We start from the raw sequence: 12557 nt of genomic DNA on the forward strand, positions 1-12557 counted from the left end.
CAATCAAAATGGATGAAAGGGTTAAGATGTAATATGTTATTAATTAAGATGTGAAAATGTGAACGGGAAAGCAAACAAAGACAGGAATCGGGGAAAATACTTTTAAATAAAGGCTTACCTGGAAGACTCATCAAAGATTTCATGTGAAGTACTGTACTGCAGGAAGAGGAATGTAAGCAATCAATGAACAATCAATGAAAGTTGAAACCTAACTGGGAGTATGTTTAGCGTAGATGTGAAGGAGAGTAAAGAAAATTTGTTTTCGGGATTTTATCCTCTCCTTGAGTAATATATTATGCAAAAATAAACATTTACTCTTAAGATATATGTGTACAAAAATTACGATTGAATGTTTGAACCCTCCTTTGACGAAATTCTCCGTATGCAGCTGGCTGAGTTAATGGGTAATCAAATAAAGACAGGAAAAACAATTAGGAAATATCAGTGAAAGGTAAGGAAATAAGAGCAATACTAAAGGCAGGTAGTTAAGGGAAGAAATTGGTTACTATTACTTCAGAAGAAATTGTTCTATTAGAAATGTAACAGAAGATACATTTGAAGACAAAAATAGAAATTAATTGAGATCATATTTTGTGCATGATACGAGGGTCGGTCAGTATGCTTTTGCATATTGTATAGAAGTATTACAGCTGCTTAGACGAAAGTTATGTAAAAATTATCAATGTCTCTTGAAATTATTTGAATTTTTATGTGGTTCTTGGTTTAAAATTATTGAATATATGACATCTGTAAGAAATGAAAGTGTCGGAAGTGGCAAAAGTGGAATATTGAGGAGTCAGAGTTGCTACATTTAAAGCAAATGAAAGAAAATTGAAAGACCCATTGCAGAAGTATATTACTAAAAGCGCAATTCCTATGTCGTAGCAAAAAGTTTATCGGATATTCAAAAGAACGCCGTAGTGGATGAGACTTCTAAATTTGCAGCAAGTAATCTGTAAGTGACGAACGAATACTTGTGATGGTGATAATCAACCTATACATAATCTATTGAATGAAAATACAACGAATCAGAAAGGAATTCTGTATCCCCAATTGAATCACCCAATTGAATCATACAGGCAAAGAAACTTTATGTTGTAATATTTATAAGACCTAGGGATACATTAGTTTTTCTTTTCTTTTCTTTTCTTTTTTTTTTATAGAATTTTAGCTCTAGCTTTTTCGAAGCTTCTTTCCCGCATTAAAAATGTTATAGCATATGAGCTATCAGCATTCAAGATAACTGTTCAAAACTGCAACGGTCCCAGCTCCTCTTGAAGTACACGATGTAATGATATTAATCTGCGCTAAGCACTTGAAGTCTGGAGCTTCGCCTGACGTTGCTTCTTTAAAAATTGGTTGGTTGCTGCTTTTCTATGTAAAAAGTTCTTCGTCTATGATTAGTGACCACTGTTGGATCTCTATGTCGAGAGAGCAATAAACATGGAAAGGATCTAGTATTATCCGAAAAGGACGCTGCTTGATTATCAATATTGTAAGGTGATTTGACTTTCAGTAGTTTTATCATAATTTCCAGAAGTGATTTCAGGGGTGGACCAAGCTAATTCCCCTGGAGGAAATCTCTGATTCTGCTCAACAACGTTTACCAATATTTTTGCAGTACTGCTTTAATTCCATGTGTATTTAAATTTCCTCGAGGAAATTCAAGATAATTGAGGTGGAATGGGCAAAAAGAGCACACAAATGGTCTTTTCTTGTTCTGTGTCTAATCAGTTTCGTGACAACATCTAAAACAATGAGGGTAGTACATCTGTTTAAAATCGAAGATGTCCTATGCACAGATCGTATCATAACGAAATGTGTTTCTTGATTCTGACCTGCAAGTTGAAGCAGCTGACTCGGCAGTACGTTGTTCTTCAGTATGGTCGAACTCACTAACAAGCACACCAAAACTTTGCCACTAGTTACTCGTACGGCGACATGTCAATGCTTTAATTTGGGGTGAGAATTGCACACGAAATACATCCAAAGCAGAGACATAAATAAAATAAAATGAAATATTTCAGTTTAACGTCCCACGATTTCTCGCCTTACGCTAAGCGAGACGATGATTAAGGCAAGTGAGGGATGATGAAAGAATTGGTGGAATGAAAGTGGGAGGAAACCAGAGTGCCCCGAGATAACCCACACACACGCTATTATTTGCTGAGTGCTGTCATAACAAATGCTTCACAAAGTTACCATTGGAAACCTAAATTACAGCATTTGACACTTTTTCATGGCGGTCAATCAAAAAGCATCCAAAACGGCTATGTGGCACGATACGTTAAAAATAAAAATGGAAGGTCCAAACAAAACAACTGTTAACCTTAAAAAGCGAAGAGGAAATGTTTGTATAGCATTCATATTGGTCCCTTAATAGATCGTGTTTGTAGAAATTTTCTGCTTAGTTTGTTTCAAATTTCAGTGAAAAGATTGTGAGTTGTTCAGAGTAAACTACTTTGAATCAGTCTTTTGAGGAGAAGCATGGATCTTATGCAAACAGGCCTAGAGATATTATGGAGAATGTGCTGTCTCTAATGGGCGAACACTTGAAGTCTATTCCACATGAAGAAAGTCACTATTCCAAAGCCAAAAGTGATTTATTTATTTATTTATTGTATTTTGATAACTATACCTTGAACATTCGTTGTTTAAAGACTAGTACAAAGAAAAAACTAACAAGACCTAAAAAAAAATAAAAGGTTTTACAAAACCTGCTATGAATACACGTACTTCAAGACAAAATTTACATTTAATATACGGAAAGACGAAACAGATGTTTGTGGTTTTTGTGAAGAATTCTAACACAAATTAGAAGTTGATTCTCAAGACTCTTGCAAGATCTTTTTTGAACTACCTAAAAGAAACACAGCACAAAGGAAGGGAATTCCTGACGATTATCACAACACAAAGAAAGGAATTCGTGACGATTATCACAGCACAAAGAAAGGAAATTCATGACGATTGTATTACTACAAGTAAAGATTCTTGACTGTTATATTACTACAAGTAAAGATTATAAGTCTAAAGTATCGACATTCGCATTTGACTATACCCAAAACTACCCATCCTCAAACTACATGTCAATAACCAATTATATAAAAGGATATTACCTTGATGAAAAGGTTCCCGGAATTTACTCACAAAATTAAAAATACAAGTTTATTTCTAAAAATTGATGTTGCCCCCTTCAAAGTAATCCCCATAGACTGCAACGCACTTGATCCATCTCTCAAAACATTTGTGGTACTCGATTTTTGGTATGTCTAGCAGAGCCGTCTTCGATTTTTATATTATCTCCTCTCGACTGCTAAAACGTTTTCCCCGTAATTGTTTCTTGAGTCGGTCAAACAGAAACAAGCCTCACGGAGCTAAATCCGGTGAAGTCAGCGGCTGCGGAATCGTATTCGTTACGTTTTTGGTGAGAAACTCTAGGTTAATTATAGCTTTATGCGACGCTGTGTTGTCATGGTGCACAATCCACCAGTCGTTTGTCTAGACATCTTTTCCTTTTATGCAAATTGCTTCACGCAAACGGTTCATAACGCCCAAATAATACTCACTGTTGACTGTCTGACTTTTCCGGCAGAAATTCATGATATACAACTCCGTTGTAATCCATGAAAACCGTGAGCATCACCTTTTTCTACTGAAAACGACGTTTTTATTTTTATTTATTTATTTATTTATTTATTTATTTATTTATTTATTTATTTATTGGTCTTGGCTCATTGGGTGCTCGCCACTCGCTCGCCTGATGTTTGGATTGCATGTCATACTCATAAACCCACGTCTTGTCTCCAGTAATGATGTGTTTGATGAATATTGCGTCGGATTCGGCCTTACAAATCATGTCAATATTGCGTCGGCGCTAACTTTGCTGCAACACGGCGCAGACCCAAATCATTCATTATAATGTCTTGAACGGATCCATAATCAATGTTCAAGTCATCTGCCAGTTTTCTGATTCTTAATTTACGGTTTTTGGCCAACATTTCTTTACTTTATCGATGTTCTCGTCAGTTTTCGATGTCGACGACCTGCCATTGCGTTCATCATTTTCGACTGACTCACGACCAAGCGTAAAGTGTACTGTGCAACTGGTAAACAGCTGATTTTTTGTAGAGATCTTTGCCGAAACACTTTTCCAACATTCCCAATGTCGTTGCACCATTAAATACGTTTTTAACGCAAAATTTAATACACATGGTTGGCGCAAAATTAACTCCATTGCAAAAATCGAAACATGCAACCAAACAGATGTACTCAACACTGTGTCACTTTAACAAATGGCAAAATAGTATGTTCAGATTGGAAGGGAATATCACTGACAGGTGTGGCAACCCACAAAAAAAGGTCAAATCAGGTGACTGAAAGCGCCACATGGTGGTGATTTTGGGAACTTCTTGATCAAGGTAGTATTCTGGTTTTATTGCTTTAATATACACGTATTTAATGACGACTAGATATTCTCCTATACATTTACAGAATATGAGCGGTTAAGAAATCTAAACTGTTATTTGTTTTTTTGCAAGACTGTCTGTAAAAGCAACTTCCAAGGTTTTTTGATATTTACAAGATTATTTTGCTTTCGGATGCTACAGGTGGTCAAAAGAAGTTTTGTGATGACTAAGTTTACTTTTTGGTTTGCAAGAGTTCATAAAAAGGATGTGCTTCAACATTTTCTGGGCCGGAGGGAATAGTTTCTCGAAGTGCGACCGAAATTTTATTTTGATCAAAACGAAAATTTTGCAAACGAAGTGATTGGTAATCCAAAGCCTTATCTAACTAGAATGGTATGTAAGGATAACCCATCGCGTTGGCGAACTGGTACCTTTTAAAGGAGCAGTTCAAGTTAAAAACAAGTTTGGTGGAATAGAAAGACAAACAAAAAATAAGAGATCCGTATTTTTTTTATATCTTGATAGGCCGTCTCGTTCAGCTTCTACAGGCATTTGTTTTTGATGAATCGTAAATGGTGACGTCATGGGTGGGATACGCGAGAAACTCAATGTGAGTCAGCAACCACTTCCTTGTACGCAGCTGATAAACCTTTAATAGTGCATTGGATTTAATAGATTGTGTTTTGGATTTGTTAGTTGCTCTGTGTTGAATTCTTGAGGGAAGTTTTTGTAAGTTGTTTTTCCTATAGCATTAGTATAAAAAAAGAGTAGAGAGAGAGCAGTAATTACGTTTGTTGTGCGAAACAGTGTTTCTTCCAGACATGTTTTTATGGTGGCACTGTCTCCCGGAGCTCTGAGAGATTCTCTCGGAGGAGACCAAAATAATACGTCTATAAGATAATAAATATAATAGTACTGTGTAAAAATAATGTGCCTCTCCGAATACTAAGTGTCCCTCCCCCGTCCCCGGATTTTTTTTCTGAAAGAAACACTAGTGTGAAGTAGAAAACACGTGTTAGTACAGCGCGTGCTGTGTCTGTGAAGTGAAGTAGAAATGCCTAACATCTGCTGTGTTTTCGGTTGTAATTCTTGTGCAATTGAAGCTGAGGACGTAAAGTATCTTTTCTTACGTTTCTAAGTCGTGAGAAATCACCAGATCGATATAAATTATGGCCCAAGAAAATCAATGGGAAAAAAATGTACCAAATGAAATCACTCGTGTTCCAAACATCTTGAAGAGCCTGCCTCCGAGAAGTCAAGTTTATTGAAAGAAAAGTTAATGCCAGTGGCGGATCTAGGCTGGGACCGGGGGCCTAGGCCCCCCAGTTTTTGAGTGACAAAATTGATTTAAGCTATTATTTAGATATTTTTGAAAGTTTTTAGTAAACATGATATACATATAGTCTGGGTTCTGACTCCCCCTCCCCCTGAGTTTTTACCGTCTAGATCCACTTCTGGCTAATGCCAGGAGAATTATTTACACGCAAACTGAGAAAGAATACTGTTCCAAGTATATTATTGAAAGGTTTAAAATCCGAGCCATTGAACAAGCCCCGATCTATGTCCAGTTACCAACGTACAAATATCGTACAAGACGCAATTGATGGTTGTAGTCAAGACGAGGCATTAGAGGGTAATAGAGACGATGTCACTCATGATTCTGAAGATACTGCTTTAGAAATAAGCTATACATTGTGAATTAGGAAGTGAAATATACCGGCTTGTAGAAGGAATCAGTGACGATGACTGTTCCTCAAGACATTGATCCATCGTTTAATTTCCCTGTATCATGTGACAATGATGATGAAACGGGTGATGAGAGTTGTTCCGCGGACAGCTATGAGAATAAAAGAAATTTAACCGGTGAAGTGTTTTTCGTATTCTGGCAAACTTTACAGATGTTATTTCATTTTTGTCTCATATGTTACGCTCTTGTACATACCTTGAAGCACAAAATTATAGGGTTAGCGTTAAAAATTGTAACAAAATGTGAAAATTAACATACATATGTTTGGGAATCGGAAGAATGATTAAAGAAAAAATACTTAGGTGTTGCAGCAATCTCGTCCGCCATCTATTTACATATTGGGTTCGATTTTTTTTTTTTTTTTTTTGAAACGCTGAACTCATGCTTTATAGGATACGTTTTATAATATTATAAACACGTTTGTACAGCCCCCACCAGATATCATTTTCTACATGGAGATGATATTTGTAAGTCTTTGCAATCAGTTCTGGAAAAGGAAACCGCACTTAGAACGTGCCACCGCATCTCTCACAAACGAAATGCTTGGCACCGTGTAGTATGTAAGCCTGCTCTCGCTCCTTGCCCACCTATGACGTCATCATAAAATCTTTCTTCCTCTGTTACTCGCTAACGACTGAACGTATCGCAATCAAACAAACACCATTCCTTTTAGAATTTTCAACTCTACAAATGGAAATAAATTGTAAAAAATGCATTTCTAAGTCGAACTACTCCTTTAACAACGAAGAGGGTTCTTTGTCACTTAAAATGAGTAATGGTGACCGGAAATGAGACTATGTCTCATATGAGCGCAAAAGGTGGTAAAATTACGTCATAGACTAGCATCAAAACACACACTGATATAATAGATTATTGACTACACAGAGATGACAACGCATTTGTCTTGTCAGTCATATTTTTGATGCGTTTGGTAATTCTTATAAAATACGTGAGTAATGAAGTTCATTTATCAAACCAACTTTTACAACAGCATTTCTCTAAAGACAGAAGAAGATTTCTGAATTTCATAGACAATTTCATCATTAGAGATTTTTTGCAGAACATCCCTTTCAATGGCCATAAGCATAAATTATTCTAGAATATGATTTGACAAAGACGAACGCGTACGAATTTTAATTAATTTAAGATAACTGAATGCTCGCTCACACGATACTTGAGTAACTGAAAGAGTTATCAAATTTGTATAGAGTAAACAGTGTTTGGAAAATGGAAATAGTATTTTCTAGGGATTAGAAAGGGTGAAATTATGCTTTATTGCTAATCGCTGTGAAATGAAGTGTTAAGAAAACACCAGAAAACTTATCGTTAATTGGGTTCCAAGTTACGACAGTGATTAACTGTAGTATCTTTCCGTGACCTGTTTGCTTCGGGGACCCCTTCGTATTACAGACCCATGTGACCTGTGTCATCCATACATTTCTCTAGGACGAATTATTCCACATAACACACGCATAAATGCAATTTAAATTATGTTATTTTTAATGTTACTATTAGTAGCTAAGATCGCGTGCCCCAACCCCCAGCAATATTCGCAAATGGACCCCTGTCAATATTCGTGGACTATTGTTAGGTATATGGAATTAGAAACCCCATCTTGCTTTCCCCCTTCCTCTTTATCGACTCGAACTTTAAAAAAAAAAAAATTGATTGCATCAGCAATGGAGACCTCCTTCTACCCGAGTTTTGAAAACAAGTAAAAACAAATAAAATAGAAATCACAAGTTAAAAAATAAAGATTTGCAAGAAAGGAATGGTGTGTTTCCATTGGGGTTCACTATTTCTTGTGTACTTTATGTATACGATAAAAAATAATATGTCCCAATCTAATGCCCTGTTAATTTCCACAGCTTTGTAATGTCTGTGTAAGCTTGGATAAGACCATGGAGAATATTCCATGAAAATTATCCTACAGTAAGGGAACCGTGTTACACATGAAGTTGGAAATGCAAGTTGTGGCGTTGGAAAGAACTGGGTATCAAATATATTGTGCTGTCCCTTACTGACATACAGCATCACAGTATTATCTTGTAATGTTCTGTCGAATAACATTTAAGTAAGATAATAAGGAAACTTACTTTTGTGAGCAAAAAGCATGGAGAATATGACATGAACATCGTTTAGGGCCCGATTTCTTGGGCTTCGGGAGCCGGGCCAGCTTTACGACATCACCTGTGTGCTCGGGGAAAATAGACCCTTTCCAATGCAACCACCCACGTCCAATAACTCCACGCTTCATTGGTGAATAGAAGAGACCCGAACTTATACTTTCGGGGTCCAATATCTGGGGACAGACTCTATTTGTGACATCACAGCTGTGCTCAGGGGGCCACGACTTTTGCATTGCCACCTCCCACGTTCAAGAACTACATATTTGATTGTTGAATAGAAAGAACCCAAGCTCAAAACTTCGGGTCTCGATTTCTGGGGCTTCGGACCCGTTTTCTGACATTACTGCTGTGTTCAAGGGACCATTATTTATCGCAACCAGTCGCGTCCAACAGCTCCATGTGTAACACGGTTTTCTTACCGTAGGAGAATCAGCTCCATGCTCTTTATATGACGATTGCACATCACATTATTGAATACATAAATTATTAACGAGATTACAGTATCGAGTTAATAGCTTATATGTATTTTTTAGACTTTTTTATTGTCTTATTGATTTTTCAAGGAACAAGGCTATGGGTTGAGCCGGGGCCGCCTTTTCCTAGTGTCCCCTCGCTAGTACCGCGGGCCCGTTAGTTACGCCAATGGTTACTATGAACGAGAACATAGTTTTGAATCAGTTATAACTAATCGAGCAATATCTTAACAGAATGATCTACCTTTTCTCGGAAAAAAAATTTTATATTGGACCTTATGGGGAGAACATGGCTACCGAATTTCCTTAGTTTCTAAGGAACTAGGTATCTCTAATGGAAAAGAAAAATTTTGCAGCATTCTACAGAAATTTATTAACGGGTTGAAATACTTAAATTGTATATTTGTCTTCTAGTTTAGCAGAAATAAATTATTAACAAATAAATAAATTAGTTTCTTTTTATACAAATTATAATATGTCTAACTTTGGAACCAATTATGGTAGAAAGATCAACTTTTTTGTTTTATTCCTTGAGAAGAAACGACTCTAATAGTTTTAATCATAACCATATCTGATACGCCAATTAAAAAATAGTATTTTAATATAAGTACTGAAGTCCACCTGTCAAAGTTTGACGAGGGTAAGTCACGCCCCACTCTAAGCTTGGCCGCGGAAAGGGCGGGGGTTGGTGAAATGGAGGGAGAAGGGGGTGGATGTCTGAATGAAACAGGTTTTCGACCAGTTTCTAAGATTGCCTGTCAGCTGCCAAATACTGTTAGCTTTATAGAGTTTGTCTCCCTCAATGGTTCCATACTAAGAGACTGGACGATGTGGTGTGAAGTATCCTCTTTTCCCCGTTACCTCTCGAAGTTCATCAAGATGCATTCCAGAGTGCGCGGGAAGAACAGTATATATCAGAAAACGCTGTTATTTTGGGAATTTTTTCCCTTCCGGACAAATATTATAGCATACAGTAGTGGCGAAGGGAAGGGGAGCAGAGGGGTGCCCCCACAGGATTCCGACAATGTAAAGTCCTGGCCCCCATATATAGGTGTCCGTAAAAAAAAATGTCCTCTAAGTTTTTTTTTTTTAAAAAAATAATGTCTTGGGAATATATTTCAAATTTGAGGTGTTTTCCTGGTAGCCGTCATTTTCTAATATGGCCGCCGCCCTACGTAAATCTCTCTCTCTCTCTCTCTCTCTCTCTATATATATATATATATATATATATATATATATATATATATATATATATATATAAAGAGAGAGATCGTGAACCAAGGCACTTAGAAAGATAATTTTGATGTCAAACTATAGGTTTCTGAGGCCGATGAATTTAAATATGGCATTGTTTATTGCCACTTAGAAACCTTACAACCTGGCAACACTGTTGTCTAACTGTACAAAGTTACAAATGCGTATATGCACGCATTACTCTAGGATGTAGCGTACTTCCTCAGAACTAAACGAAACCTACTTTTTCTGGTAGCTTTCATCACGACAAGACATATTTTACATGGTAACATGAGAGAACATTTGTCTAAATCCAATATGGCAGTCAATATGATGGCTAATTACTAGGCAACCAAGTAATGGACTTATTCAAATGCCTGTCAGTCCTAATTGGCCTAGAGCCTAGAGAATGGGAGAAAGAGGCAGGATACGGTCTCATTGAAGAAGCATCTCCTGAGGGGGCGAGGGAAATTTAAAATACTCCATTTTTTAATGAAAAACACGGTTTTGCCTCCTTGTCCGCAGACAACACTGCACACCAAATGATCCATAAGACGTTCTCTAAATAGCCCTGTTAGATCCAACCTGTATTGTGTGTAAACCGTGCATTTTCACGGGGGAACAGCGGACCAAAAGCCCTGTTTTTTGTGATATTTCTGGTTTCTCGTTCTTTCTTCGCTAAGACTAAGCACTGTAAGCCAATATCCAATTATCCTATAGCAGTGTTAATTTCAGATCATTTCCTCCGGAGGCACCACGCACAGGGGGGAAAGCTACTAAAAATTGCGTGCTCCACAGAAATTTCTGCGAAGATCTCAAGCACCCGAGGGTGAATTTCGTAGCTCTTGGGAGAATTCCCCCCAGAATCACCCCTGAAATCATCACTGTTCTAGGGAGTTGAAACAAGAAGCAAGATACTCAAAAAAGAACAAACTTTCAAAGCATGTAAAGCTTAGGCTCGTTGTGTAATAATAATAATAATAATAATAATAATAATAATAATAATAATAATAATAATAATAATAATAATAATAATAATAATAATAATAATAATAATAATAATATAACTTTTGCCTCCTGAAAATAACCAGATGGTAAAGGTATGGTCGATACATTTTTGGAATTCGAAGGCATTTTAGAATGCTTGTCTATCATCTGGCTATCAGAAATAATTGATCACCATTTTCTCTACATATCTATAATTTTCTTACAGGGTAGAAACACCTCCCTCGGAAGAGAGAGAGGGAAAAAAAGAGAAAGTGGCCGAACTTGGACTATTGAACGTGAGGACAGGATGTTTACATTCGCATTGACACCTGCTGTGAAAACGGTCCTTTCATATCTCTCGGGACGAAAACAGAAGAAAAGGGTGGGCGCGGATGCCTTACCCTCGTCAAACTTTTTGACAGGTGGACTTTAATACTTATATTAAAATACTATTTTTTAATTGGCGTATCAGATATGGTTGATTAAAACTATTAGAGTCGTTTCTTCTCAAGGAATAAAACAAAAAAAGTTGATCTTTCTACCATAATTGGTTCCAAAGTTAGACATATTATAATTTGTATAAAAAGAAACTAATTTATTTATTTGTTAATAATTTATTCCTGCTAAACTAGAAGACAAATATACAATTTAAGTATTTCAACCCGTTAATAAACTTCTGTAGAATGCTGCAAAATTTTTCTTTTCCATTAGAGATACCTAGTTCCTTAGAAACTAAGGAAATTCGGTAGCCATGTTCTCCCCATAAGGTCCAATATAAAAATTTTTGTGCCGAGAAAAGGTAGATCATCCCGTTAAGTGATTTTGTAGAGGGCAGGGCCCACCCGGAAATTTCCGGGTATCCGGGCGGCCCAGTCCACCTCTGATAACATTATAGTTTACCTGTGTAAAGAACAGGACTGGATTATCCCATATTGAGGCCAGGGGCTAGAAAAAATATGTGGCCCCTACTGACTTCAACTAGTACATTTCTGTGAAACAGGAGGAAAGTTAAGGAAATATGTTTCGTATTTTGGGCAATATTTTATTTTATGATGATTTGTATCTTCATGATTCTTTTTAGATAGCCAGTTGAGATTTTGATCATAGTGGAGGCCCGGGGCTATAGCCCCCTAAGCCCCTCCCTTAATCCGATTCTGGTAAAGAACACCTATTTCCGCACTACTTCACAAGTACTTTAGATTCAAGAGAGTTCCAGCGGCATAAAACACAACCAAATCCATTTTTGAACTCCAGCAGCTTCTCTCTTCATTAAAGTATCGAGAAGTAACAGATGACTAACATACTTCATGGCGTATAGCGTAACGAACGAAAAAATATGTCACTATACAATCAGTAAAATACTGTATATGCAATGAGTAGTGTGTATGAATTCCACCCCAGTAAATCGGATCATCCCCGCTTATGATAGGAATTGCTATCTTAGCATGGTAATTGCTCTCGTAGCATATTGCGTCATATTTTCGTTCCTTCCGTTCTTTCTGCGGAGTTTTAATACGCTAGTGTTTAGTAAACATAACGTCATATTTAAGTATCTAAATAATAAAATCTAGATATACTGAGA

At 36.8% G+C, this 12557-nt stretch overlaps 1 protein-coding gene across 3 annotated transcripts in view; it reads right to left on the reverse strand.

Moving 5' to 3' along the window:
• The window catches only part of LOC145680644 (polyglutamylase complex subunit TTLL1-like), a 90066-nt gene that overhangs the window by 44396 nt on the left and 33113 nt on the right, over positions 1–12557 (reverse strand). The window lies entirely within an intron of this gene.

The sequence above is a fragment of the Thermobia domestica genome, chromosome 3, assembly GCF_964235325.1.
Source record: "Thermobia domestica chromosome 3, izTheDome1.hap1.1, whole genome shotgun sequence".
Lineage (NCBI taxonomy): Eukaryota > Metazoa > Arthropoda > Insecta > Zygentoma > Lepismatidae > Thermobia > Thermobia domestica.